Source organism: Thalassophryne amazonica, unplaced genomic scaffold (assembly GCF_902500255.1).
Source record: "Thalassophryne amazonica unplaced genomic scaffold, fThaAma1.1, whole genome shotgun sequence".
Taxonomy (NCBI): domain Eukaryota; kingdom Metazoa; phylum Chordata; class Actinopteri; order Batrachoidiformes; family Batrachoididae; genus Thalassophryne; species Thalassophryne amazonica.
Genome location: NW_022986238.1, coordinates 153,436 through 167,403, shown reverse-complemented (window position 1 = coordinate 167,403; position 13,968 = coordinate 153,436). Strand labels below are relative to the sequence as shown.

At 40.9% G+C, this 13,968-nt stretch overlaps 1 long non-coding RNA gene and 1 pseudogene across 1 annotated transcript; one reads left to right on the top strand and one right to left on the bottom strand.

Moving 5' to 3' along the window:
- The first annotated feature begins 955 nt into the window (after window positions 1-955).
- On the top strand, window positions 956-2,133 carry LOC117505724 (annotated as a pseudogene).
- A 53-nt stretch (window positions 2,134-2,186) lies between these two features.
- Window positions 2,187-3,909, bottom strand: LOC117505725. Its single transcript, XR_004559234.1, has 2 exons — window positions 3,442-3,909; window positions 2,187-2,400 (listed from the first exon to the last, which is right to left on the bottom strand). It is a non-coding gene; the product is annotated as an uncharacterized LOC117505725 (long non-coding RNA).
- Window positions 3,910-13,968: the final 10,059 nt, after the last annotated feature.

Sequence of the window (13,968 nt, the reverse complement as noted above, 5' to 3'; positions counted from 1 at the left end):
CTAGTATGAGTAATAAGAGGCACATGCCTCTCCTCGCACCACTGTTCATCAACCCTCGAATATCGACAGACACTTATTCGGCCTCCCACCAGAGAGCATTAAAAACTATATAAATTACTAGATAACTTATTTTACCAAACCGTAAAACCCACACAGGCGTGCATCAAAGGAAAGATAAAAAGAAAGGAAAGGAACTCGGCAAACAAGAATCCCGCCTGTTTACCAAAAACATCGCTTCTCGAACTTATAAGAAGTCCTGTCTGCCCTGTGATAGTATTTAACGGCTGCAGTAACATAACTGTACAAAGGTAGCGTAATCACTTGTCTTTTAATTAAAGACCTGTATGAATGGCATCACGAGGATTCAACTGTCTCTATTTTCCCATCAATTAAATTATTCTCTTCGTGCAGAAACGAAGATTCTCCTATAAGACGAGAAGACCCTATGGAGCTTCAAACAGACTAAGAATATTCACAAATCCATATTCACTTAAAACCTGTTTTTGGTTGGGGCGACCATGAAGAACAACACAACCCTCATAAGGAATGAACCTCCTAAAACACGAATGACAGTTCTAATTAACAGAATTTCTGACCATCAAGACCCAGTACAACTGATTAATGAACCAAGTTACCCTAGGGATAACAGCGCAATTTTCTTCAAGAGACCCTATCGACAAGAAAGTTTACGACCTCGATGTTGGATCAGGACATCCTAACAGTGCAACCGCAGTTAAGGGTTCGTTTGTTCAACGATTAAAGTCCTACGTGATCTGAGTTCAGACCGAAGCAATTCAGGTCAGTTTCTATCTATAACTTGCTTTTCTTCAGTACGAAAGGACCAAATAAAGAAGGCCAATAAAACATTTAAGCCTTATCCCTAAACACTTATTTAACCTAAAGTGTTAACAAGACATTAACACAATACTCGAGACAATGTTAAGGTAGCAGTATGGGTAATGCAAAGGACCTAAGCCCCTTCAAAAGAAGTTCAACTCTTCTCCTTAACTATGATTACTACAATTAGTTTATTAACCCTTATTATTCCAATTCTCCTAACCGTAGCATTCCTAACCTTAGCCGAACGAAAAATTCTGGGCTACATACAAACTCGAAAAGGCCCCTATGAAATAATACAACCTATTGCAGACGGAGTAAAACTATTAAAGAACCAATTAAACCTTCATCCTCCTCCCACTATCTCTTTCTCCTAGCCCCTATACTTGCACTATCATTAGCATTACTATTATGAACCCCTATACCTCTTCCAACCCCCACAATCAACCTTAATCTCCCAGTACTTCTTATCCTTGCTCTCTCCAGTCTTGCAGTCTACTCACTCCTAGGTTCCAGATGAGCCTCCAACTCTAAATACGCCCTTATAGGAGCCCTACGAGCCGTTGCTCAAACCATCTCCTACGAAGTCGTCCTAGCCTTAATTTTACTTAACCTACTCCTTATAACAGGAAACTTTTCCCTAACAAGCTTTAGCGTAACCCAAGAAAAATTAACATTTTTCCTATCCACCTGACCCCTCGCAATAATATGGTTTACCTCAACTCTAGCAGAAACCAACCGAACACCCTTCGACCTAACAGAAGGAGAATCCGAACTAGTCTCTGGATATAACATAGAATATGCAGGAGGACCATTTGCCTTATTCTTCCTAGCCGAATACTCCAACATCCTTTTAATAAGCACCCTCACAACAATTTTCTTCCTGGGCACTAGCCACTGACACCTCATACCAGACATCTCCACACACCTTATTATAACCAAAATACTTATTATCTCTCTTTTATTCCTATGAATCCGAGCATCCTACCCCCGATTCCGTTATGATCAACTTATACATCTCACATGAAAAACCTTCCTTCCCCTCACACTAGCATTACTTCTACTTAATAATTCACTAATTAATACACTACTAGGTACTCCCCCTATAAGACTTGTAGGACATAAACCCACATCTCCTGTATGCAAAACAGACACTTTAATTAAGCTAAAATCTTTATACTAGATGAGCAGGCTTCGATCCCACAACCTCTTAGTTAACAGCTAAGCACTTAAACCAACAAGCATTCACCTAGGCTCCCCCGCCTGGGGGGAATGAAGGCGGGGGAGCCCCCCGGGACAAATAAGGGGAGGGATATCCCTCCGTGGACAAATTTACAATTTGCCACCTATCTCGGCCACCTTACTAGAGCCCTAGTAAAAATTATATCGTTTTGTCATAACGAAGTTGTAAGTTAAAGCCTTACGAGCCCTACATGCCTCTAGCCGCCCAACTTAGTTTTCAAGATGCTACATCCCCTCACATAGAAAAGTTATTACTCTTCCATGATTCAGGCTTAATTGTAATTATCTTTATTAGCTCTTTTGTACTTTATATTTTATTCACTCTGGATGGCATTACCCTGACCTCTAGTAATACTGTGAGAAATCTTGGAGTCATTTTTGATCAGGATATGTCATTCAAAGCGCATATTAAACAAATATGTAGGACTGCTTTTTTGCATTTACGCAATATCTCTAAAATCAGAAAGGTCTTGTCTCAGAGTGATGCTGAAAAACTAATTCATGCATTTATTTCCTCTAGGCTGGACTATTGTAATTCATTATTATCAGGTTGTCCTAAAAGTGAGAGCATATCTCACCCATATTGGCCTCTCTTCATTGGCTTCCTGTTAATTCTAGAATAGAATTTAAAATTCTTCTTCTTACTTATAAGGTTTTGAATAATCAGGTCCCATCTTATCTTAGGGACCTCATAGTACCATATCACCCCAATAGAGCGCTTCGCTCTCAGACTGCAGGCTTACTTGTAGTTCCTAGGGTTTGTAAGAGTAGAATGGGAGGCAGAGCCTTCAGCTTTCAGGCTCCTCTCCTGTGGAACCAGCTCCCAATTCAGATCAGGGAGACAGACACCCTCTCTACTTTTAAGATTAGGCTTAAAACTTTCCTTTTTGCTAAAGCTTATAGTTAGGGCTGGATCAGGTGACCCTGAACCATCCCTTAGTTATGCTGCTATAGACGTAGACTGCTGGGGGGTTCCCATGATGCACTGTTTCTTTCTCTTTTTGCTCTGTATGCACCACTCTGCATTTAATCATTAGTGATCGATCTCTGCTCCCCTCCACAGCATGTCTTTTTCCTGGTTCTCTCCCTCAGCCCCAACCAGTCCCAGCAGAAGACTGCCCCTCCCTGAGCCTGGTTCTGCTGGAGGTTTCTTCCTGTTAAAAGGGAGTTTTTCCTTCCCACTGTAGCCAAGTGCTTGCTCACAGGGGGTCGTTTTGACCGTTGGGGTTTTACATCATTATTGTATGGCCTTGCCTTACAATATAAAGCGCCTTGGGGCAACTGTTTGTTGTGATTTGGCGCTATATAAAAAAAAAATTGATTGATTGATTGATTGATTGATTGATTGATTGATTGATTCACCTTAACCTCTACTAAAACCTATAACAAATTTATTCTAGACTCTAATGTAGCTGAAACGATCTGAACTATAATCCCCGCCCTAATTCTTATTTCATTGGCCCTTCCATCCCTATGAATCTTATATTTAATAGAAGAACTAAATTTCCCTTCTTTAACTATTAAAGCTGTTGGTCACCAATGGTATTGAACCTATGAATATACTGATCAAAACAACTTAGAATTCTCTTCCTATATAATTCCAACTAACGACCTAATACATGGAGAATTTCGCCTTTTACATGTAGACCACCGTATGGTTACACCTTTTAAAACCCCTATTCAACTCTTAATTACGGCAGATGATGTAATTCACTCTTGAACCGTTCAAACCTTAGGAATTAAAATAGATGCCGTTCCAGGACGACTAAACCAAACAGCATTAGTAGCATCACTTCCAGGAGTTTTTTATGGTCAGTGTTCTGAAATCTGTGGTGGTGGCACAGGAAAAACACCTCCGTGTTGATAACCATTTGTAAAATCCAGGCGGCTTTTGATGGCTTTCAGTGGAGTGAGTATCTGAGAAATTGTTTAACAGCTGGGCATGTTCCAACTTGTCCTTAAGGCTTCCAACAGAGGTGTTTTTCCTGTGGCAGAGCGTCGCGGCGACGCTCCAATCCGTCCGCACGTCTTTCATTAAAAAAAAATCTCCTTTAACAGTGGAATATCTGGATAAAATGCTGAAACCGACTTCTTCTGAAACTTCTCTGTTCTCTCACGACGTCTTGGATCAATAGAGCCTGAAATGTGGAGGTTTTCAGCTTGAAACAGGCTGACGACGGCGCCTGGGAGCGCTGCGCGACGTCCCACTCCGTGGGAAGTCCTTAAAGCGACAGTATCGCCTCAAAATCTCTCATCAGCCGTTAAAATTTTCACTGAAAACCATCTTAATTTTTTGAACCGTGTCCACTTCGATGTGTCTCACAGGTTTAGAAAACATTTTGATCAAACAAAGCGCCAGTCTCTCAGCAACTTCTCAGACAAAGGAATTCCGACGAGGGGCTGGACGACTCCTCCCACAAGGAGTGCTCACAGGCGAATGACGTCACCGACAGGCGTGGAAAAACTCACGCATGCGCACGAGGGTTCAAGCATGTCTGACGTACAAACATATGAATGAAATCCATATAATTTTTGAAAAAAATAAAAAGGACCTATACTTTATTGACAGACCTCGTATATTCTTGTCTTTTTTCCTCTAACCACTGCCATCTAAACTTGTTCTCACAAGACAGGTCATCTCCTCTTTTCAAAATTGTGAAATCTGCAATTATATTTGATTTTTTTCAGCCTAAAACCTCAGAAAGCCAGTGTCCAGAAGAACCATAAAACTCAGATTTGAAGTAAATTCTTCTCAGACAGATTCTGTCATGTAAGATCAAAGACTTACAGCAGCGTTCGCTTTTCTGCATAAACGATAAAAAAAAGTCATGTGCCTTTTCTGGTGCCTTTGGCTCGAACCAGCTCCATTTACTGATGAACTTCAAATCACCACACAGCAACGTTTCATCATTTTGACTGGAGTTTCAGCGCGGTGCACAGCTCACAGAACGTTGTTTCACATCTGCTTTGTGCAGCGGCATGTAACATTAATCCTTCAGTCTCGGATCATGACGTGACAGGGGTCGAAATACATTTTTTAACCTACTTGCACTGGTGCTAGTAACAAAAAAATTACTTGCACCAAAAAAAGTTACTTGCACAACCAAAGGTCAGTCTTATATCAACCTTAAAACTCCTCCTCTGATGTGTCAGACTCTTCCTCTCTGGGGAGAGTAGCAGCAGCGGCAGTTTTTTTTTTCTCATGTGAGCGAACAAACGAATCGTACGTGAAGATTATTTTATTTATTAACTACACAGATGTATAATAAAACAAATGGTGACTGGTTTATAACACAATGATGACAGAGTTTAAGGGGAGAAAGAGCGAGGAACCGCAGCAGCAGCCAGTTTTTTTTCTTTTCTTTGTTTACATGTGCACGTGCGAACGGGCCAGGAGGTCCTCAAACTGGAGCTCCTGCAGCTCATTATTTGCTGCAGGAGCTGCAGCAAATAATGAAACTCCCCAAATTGGGAATGTCTCATGAGGATGTTGTGAACCCAGGGACGGCACCGCTGGTGACTAGGGATGGGTACTGATAAGATTTTATCGATATCGATGCCATTATCGATTCCACTTACTGATCCTATTCCTAATTGATTCCCTTATTGATACCTCTGGTGAATTTTCTGTGTATTAAAAGTAGGCTTTACAGGTTTTCTATGTCAACAACATTTTAAATTGGTCACTGGATCCTTGATCTCTGGACATAAATAAAAATAAATCTGTAATTTTTGTCAAAATGTCCTTTCAGACATTTTGGCATGAATGTCTCTCCGTACCTCTGAGCTGAGCCCAGTCATCTGCTGTACGTCAGCACAGGACATCTGGTTTTGGGAGGAAAAAACTTTTTTGATCGATTGCAGTTTGTTTGTATTATAACATTTGGAAAGAGGTGTCATTTGATTTAATCAGCGTTTCACTCTGAATTTATTAATTCTGACTGGATTCTATCGTTCAAACTTGACTCGGCAGAGAGCCGCGCAGCATTTGGAGCTGTGTGAACAGAACGGAGGACGATTCTGGTTTCTTTCTCCAACAAGACAGGAGTCCCAGTTAGTGACTTTAATCCGCACAAAAGTGACTCACGATTGACATATTCAGGGATGAAAGTGGTGAAAAACAAAAAAAGCTGAAACCCAAAATTACGCCCCAACACCACCCACACGAAAATGATTGAATTCTAGAAGCTCTGAAATGCAATCTGGGACTATTCCAGACAATAAACTGCAGTGAGTGCAGCATCCATTTAGTGAGAAAAAAAAACAAACTTTCCTTATTCAAATTCATTCCAGTAGTATTCTGCTCTTACTAGGATGTTTTCTAGTTTGGCAGATAGTTCTGGAGGAAATCACTGAAGAAATGAACACATTGAAAATATGGTTTGACCAAAACAAACTGTCATTAAACTTAAATAAAACAGGGTGGAGGTGTAAGAGTCACTAGGTGTTCACAGGAAACATTTATTTATGTTCATTGTTAGTTGGTTTTATCTTTTCTGTTGTGTTTTGTTTCATCAGGTTCTTTTTGTCTCTTTCTCTAAAATTGTATTGTAGCATTATGAGTTATTATTACTATTATTGTTGTTGTTGCTATTAATATATGAATAAAAACAAAAAAATACAATTTGACTCTTTTACAACAACGAATGCTGAGCCATTAATTATTACAAAGAAAACATGCACAAAAACGTGAACAGGTTAATGCTAACTTTAACACTGAAAATGCCATAGACATGCTAACGTGTTAGCATCGGTCCCGTTTTTAAGTTATAAAATACGTCTTTCAACTGTCGGTTTAACAGGTCGGTTTAACATAAAAAAGGTAAATATTACTCACAGACATATGCTCTTTAGGATTTTAGCGGGGAAAAATTAAGATAAAGCAAAATAAAACAATGAATCAATGAAGCAACAAATCAAAGCACAGCTTCGATCTGTGAGTCATTGCTTTGATTGGTTCAAGGTTCAAAGCAAAGCCGCGCTGCAGAAAAGTTGATTACAGACGCGCTGCAGGGTCTGTAATCAAAGTAGAGAAATGATCATTTTCCTGACAAACACCCCAAAACAACTCTGAAGGACCGATAAGGGAATCGTTAAGCAAAAAGGTTATTGATGTTGGTGGATCGAATCATTTCTTAATGATACCCGAAAGGAACCAGCTCTTGATACCCAAACCTACTGGCATTTGTACATAAAACAAACAGTAACAACGTCAATAAACCCAGAGAATATATTCTACACTATATATATATATATATATATATATATATATATATATATATATATATATACATACACACACAGTGAGGAAAATAAGCATTTGAACACTCTGCGATTTTGCAAGTTCTCCCACTTAGAAATCATGGAGGGGTCTGAAATTTTCATCTTAGGTTTATGTCCACTGTGAGAGACATAATAAAAAAAAAAACAAAAAAAAAAAAAACAAAATCCGGAAATCACAATGTATTATTTTTTAATAATTTATTTGTATGTTACTGCTGCAAATAAGTATTTGAACACTTGTGAAAAATCAATGTTAATATTTGGTACAGTAGCCTTTGTTTGCAATTCCAGAGGTCAAACATTTCCTGTAGTTTTTCACCAGGTTTTCAGACACTGCAGCAGGGATTTTGGTCCACTCCTCCATACAGATCTTCTCCAAATCTTTCAGGTTTGGAGTTTCAGCTCCCTCCAAAGATTTTCTATTGAGTTCAGGTCTGGAGACTGGCCAGGCCACTCCAAGACCTTGAAATGCTTCTTACAGAGCCCCTCCTTAGTTGCCCTGGCTGTGTGTTTGGGGTCATTGTCATACTGGAAGAACCAGCCATGACCCATCTTCAATGCTCTTACTGAGGGAAGGAGGTTGTTTGCCAAAATCTTGCAATACATGACCCATCCATCCTCCCTTCAATACGGTGCAGTCGTCCTGTCCCCTTTGCAGAAGAGCACCCCCAGAGTATGATGTTTCCACCCCCATGCTTCACGGTTGGGATGGTTTTCTTGGGGTTGTTCTCATCCTCTAAACATGGTAAGTGGAGTTGATTCCAAAAAGCTCTATTCTGGTCTCATCTGACCACATGACCTTCTCCCATGCCTCCTCTGGATCATCCAGATGGTCACTGGTGAACTTCAAACGGGCCTGGACATGTGCTGGCTTGAGCCCTGCAGGATTTTAAACCATGACAGCATCATGTGTTACTAATGTAATCTTTGTGACTGTGGTCCCAGCTCTCTTCAGGTCATTGACCAGGTCCTCCTGTGTAGTTCTGAGCTTTCTCAGAATCATCCTTACCCCACAAAGTGAGATCTTGCATGGAATCCCAGACCAAGGGAGATTGACAGTCATCTTGTGTTTCTTCCACTTTCTAATAAATAATCATAACAGTTGCTGTCTTCTACCAAGCTGCTTGCCTGTTGTCCTGTAGTCCATCCCAGCCTTGTGCAGGTCTACAGTTTTGTCCCTGGTGTCCTTAGACAGCTCTTTGGTCTTGGCTATGGTGGACAGGTTGGAGTGTGATTGATTGAGTGTGTGAACAGGTGTCTTTTATAAAGGTAACAAGTTCAAACAGGTGCAATTAATACAGGTAAAGAGTGCAGAATAAGAGGGCTTCTTAAAGAAAAATTAACAGGTCTGTGAGAGACAGAATTCTTGCTGGTTGGTAAGTGATCAAATACTTATTTGCAGCAGTAACATACAAATAAATTATTAAAAAAAACTGTGATTGCCAGATTTATTTATTTTTTTAGATTATGTCTCTCACAGTGGACATGCACCTAAGATGAAAAATTCAGACCCTTCCATGATTTCTAAGTGGGAGAACTTGCAAAACCACAGGGTGTTCAAATACTTATTTTCCTCACTGTACCAACACAGAGCATTACCGCCACCAACTGTTTAGGCGTGGAACTGAATGAATGGATTTTGACGTAACTTATGAAAAATAACCTGGAAACGCTCACCACGTGAGTAAAAACCCTGAATTCCAGTCATTTCTGGAAAAGTTTCATCACTGTGTTTAACAAACGCTGGATATTTAAAAAGGAGCGATGATTTTTAACAAAACCAGTTTAATCTGATTGCACAACAGTGCGTAAAACACGCTCTAAGAGGCGAGCTAGCACTTTGGCTAGTATTTTATAGTCACTATTGAGAAGTGAAATTGGTCTGTAAGCTGAACATTCTAAAGGGGTTTTATCTTCTTTTTTTTTTTTTTAACAACAGCGTTATGCATGCTTGATTCAAGGTGGCAGGAAGGGACTCTATTAAGAGAGTCTGTGTACATAGCAGTTAAAATTGGAGCTAAATGTTCTGAAAATGCAGAATAAAACTCAATCAGGGCCATCAGGGCCTGGTGATTTACGTGGCTGTAATGATTTGATTGCTTCTAATATCTCCTGTTGTGAAATTGGTGAGTCCATAGATGAGACCTGGTCCATAGATAAGGTTGGGATTTTCAGGATCAGATGTACTTTCTGAACTGTACAATATGTGATAGTAACTTTGAAAGGCATTGTTTATTCCCTGCGGATCAATGACAATACCACCACTCTCAGATGCTACCCCACTAATTGTCTGCTTGGCCCTTGCACCCCTGAGCTGTCTCACTAAAATCTCCCCAGTCTTATCACCATGTTCATATGTATTACTTCTACTTTTTAACAACAAATACTCTGTGGAGTGGGTTGTGATTAGTTTATGTTCAGCCACCTGTTTTAAGCGCTCTTTATATAAGTCCTGGGATGGAGAATGAGAGTTCCTTTCATCCAAAGCTGCAACTTGGCTTTCCAGCTCTTTCTGTTCTGATATGGAGTTCGATATTATCTGACCTCTTAGGTACACCTTAAGGAATTCCCAAACTGTGGAAATAGAGATATTGGGCGTCATGTTAATTTCTAAGAATATGGAAATCTGGTTAGACAAAAACTTAATAAAGCTGCTGTCGGACAATAGGAGAGAGTTAAACCTCCAGTGTTTCCTTGGAGCTCCCATTCCAGGCATGTTGCACTCAATTACAAGTGTTCTGAAATCACTATGGGTTGATATTCACATTTCTTAACATATGAAGTTATTGTCACTGAAAAAAAAGTCAATCCTACTATAACTGTGGTGGGTATGGGAGAAAAAGGAGTATTGTCTATCCTGTGGGTGTAAAAAACACCAAAGATCCAGATAACCATAGTCTAACAAGAACGTTTTGACATGTGAGACCTATTTGGATATTGTATAGCCTGGTTTAACAGATGACTTGTCCAGTCCAGGGTCCAGACATATTAAAATCCCCTCCCATAATGAGCAGATTTGAATTTAAGTTAAGGAGCAGTCTAAAAATACGAGCAGAAAAAAAGCAGGCCGTCAATATTAGGGGCATGGACATTCGCCAAAATAACGTCCACATTATTCAGTTTGCCGGTTACCATTACACAACAACCATTGGTATCTGCTATAGTTATTGATTGGGAGAAATTTGTGCTTCTGTTTATTAATATTGCAGCCCCCCCTGGCTTTACCTTGAAACGTTGAGTGGAAGAGCTGCCCCACCCAGCCACACTGCAACCGCACGCTACCAGGGTTCCTCAGATATGTTTCTTGAAGAAAAGCGATTCCTGCACCAAGATTCTTCAGGTGTGTGAGAACCTTTTTTCTTTTCACAGGATGGTTCAGGCCTTCGACATTCCAGGTCACAATTTTTAGGTTACTTGTCATGTTACACTGATAAAAGAGAACAGAGATAAGTTATGAGGTGACAAATTGTGTAAACAAGAATGTTTTGGCTGGACAAAAAAGAACAACAACAAAAAATGTTTCTTCATTAGCGACAGTAAAAACCCTCCCTCCCCAAAACAACCCTGTGAAAATAGCTGCTAGAACGAGCAGCACACCTACCCTAGCTAACTGGATCGCTTCCATGCTAACAACCTCTGTCCCGCCCAGCAAGTAATTTATAAAAGAAAAACAAACACCCACTCAGATATGAACAGTTCAAGTCAAAAATAAAATTTGAAAAGTGCACAGTGAACGAGTGCAGCAATTTTAACATAAAAACAACATAAAAATAGTTGAGGAAAATTAAGGTACACGGAGCCTCCACTAGACATGGGCCGGTAACCGGTTTCACCGTATACCACAGTATGAAAAAGCCACGGTGTCAAAACCACTAAAATGTTCCGTTATACTGTACCTACGGTATGAGCGGGTTATAAGAATTCTTGACAAGCAGAGCGGTGGCAGGAGGCAACCACTGCCGCCCTTCCCCCTGGCATGCACCTCTGTCTCCGTTTACAAACAGGCAGCTAACGTTAGCTAGCTCTGCATCATGGCTGAAGGAGGCAAAGCGTGCGCTGAACTTTTCCCTCCATCTAAAAGAACCAAGTTGGATGTATGGGATTACTTTGGCTGCCGTAAAAAAGGCAGACTCAAATGAATTGGAGGAATTGAAGGTTTTATTTTCCATGGAATAGCCATTCAAATCAAAAACAGTGCAAACAAAGCACCTGTGTTGGACTCAGAGCGATTCAAGTGTAGCGCCATGGCCTCGATTCGCCCTAATTAAATAAATACATTAATGCTGTCTCAACAAAACCTGAGTTTGGAACTGCAGACAAAAGACTGTGTTTTCCCTCAGTTGAGAAATTCCTTAGGCATCTGGAAATCTTCAGATAAGCTTGGAGACATCCCCCATGGGCCAACACTGGTATTCACAGCAAAACAAAACTGTAATTCAAAGTTCTTCAAAGAGGACCCCTTGCCTTTTTATCAGCAAATTTTCGGTCATTATGAATTACATGACATTATAATGGCTTCACGTCAGAATCTGAGCTTCTCCAGGCGAGGAGAATGCAAATTTTATGACCTCACGCCAAGGCCAGACCCTCTCAAGTGAAGACTCCCTTCCACAACACAGGGTCGTAAAACTTTGTCTTGATAACAGCTATTATCTTTAGGTTTAAGTGAAGAAAGACATTCTTTTAAAATAAAAGAATTGCATCAGTATTCTTTGATTCACATATATAAAAGACTTCTAATGGTGTTGGTATTGAACTCAGCCACATGGGGTGTGCAGCCAGTACATTCTGAGTGCCGGTCCCAAGCCCGGATAAATGAGGGGGGTTGCGTCAGGAAGGGCATCCAGCGTAAAACAAGCCAACCCAACTATGCAGACTACGAATCGAATTTCCATAGAGGATGGGTCGCGGCCTGGGTTGTCAACGTCCACCACCGGTGCTGTTGCCCAACAGGGTGCCGATGGAAATTGGGCTACTGCTGGGCGAAAACGACGAAGAACAGGAGGAGAGCGTATCCACAAACAGCGGGAGAAGAAGAAAACTAGAAGGGTGGAAATGAGAGTGGGGACTTTGAATGTTGGTAGTATGACTGGTAAAGAGAGAGAGTTGGCTGATATGATGGAGAGGAGAAAGGTAGACATATTGTGTGTGCAAGAGAGAAGTGGAAGGGAAGTAAGAGCAGGAGCATCGGCGGTGGGTACACGTTGTTGTATCATGATGAGGACAGGAAGAGAAATGGTGTTGGGGTCATTTTAAAGGAAGAGAATGTTAAAAGTGTGTTGGAGGTTAAGCGAGTGTCTGACAGGGTGATGAGTGATGATTTCCAGGGTGATTTCTGGAGTGTGTTAGATGAGGTGGTGGAGCGTGAACCAAAGCATGAAAGAGTGGTGATAGGAGCGGACTTCAATGGGCATGTTGGTGAAGGGAACAGAGGTGATGAGGAAGTAATGGGTAGATATGGTATCAAGGATAGGAATGGGGAAGGACAGATGGTAGTTGATTTTGCAAAAAGGATGGAAATGGCTGTGGTGAATACCTACTTTAAGAAAAGGGAGGAGCACAGGGTAACATAAGAGTGGAGGAAGGTGCACACAGGTGGACTACATTCTTTAGAGATATACATTCTTTATATGTTAAAGGCTGGATGATGTGGTGAGAGTAAGTCATGAAGTACAAGAGATTAGTAAGGAAGAAGTGAGGGCTGCTATGAAGAGGATGAAGAGTGGAAAGGCAGCTGGTCCAGATGACATTCCAGTGGAGGCATGGAAATGTCTAGGAGAGATGGCAGTAGAGTTTATAACCAGATTGTTTAATAAAATCTTGGAAAGTGAGAGGATGCCTGAGGAGTGGAGACGAAGTGTGCTGGTTCCCATTTTCAAGAACAAGGGTGATGTGCAGAGCTGCAGTAGCTACAGAGGCATAAAGTTGATCAGCCACAGCATGAAGTTATGGGAAAGAGTAGTAGAAGCTAGGCTTAGAAAACAGGTGAAGATCTGTGAGCAGCAATATGGTTTCATGCCGAGAAAGAGCACTACGGATGCAATGTTTGCTCTGAGAATACTGTTGGAGAAGTACAGAGAAGGCCAGAAAGACTTATATTGTGTGTTTGTGGACTTAGAAAAAGCTTATGATAGGGTGCCAAGAGAAGAGCTGTGGTATTGTATGAGCAAGTCTGGAGTGGCAGAGAAGTATGTTAGGGTAGTGCAGGACATGTACAAGAATAGTGTGACAGCAGTGAGATGCATAGTCGGAATGACAGACTCATTCAAGGTGGAGGTAGGATTACACCAAGGACCAGCTCTGAGTCCTTTCTTGTTTGCAGTGGTGATGGACAGCTTGACAGATGAGATCAGACAGGAGTCCCCATGGACTATGATGTTTGCAGATGACATTGTGATCTGTAGTGAGAGTAGAGAGCAAGTTGATTCTAGTCTGGTGAGGTGAGATATGCTTTGGAGAGAAGGGGAATGAAAGTCAGTAGAAGCAAGACTGAGTCCATGTATGTGAATGAGAGGGAGTCCAGTGGAATAGTGCAGTTACAAGGAGTAGAAGTGGTGAAAGTAGATGAGTTTAAATATTTGGGGTCAACCAGAGGATACGCACCAA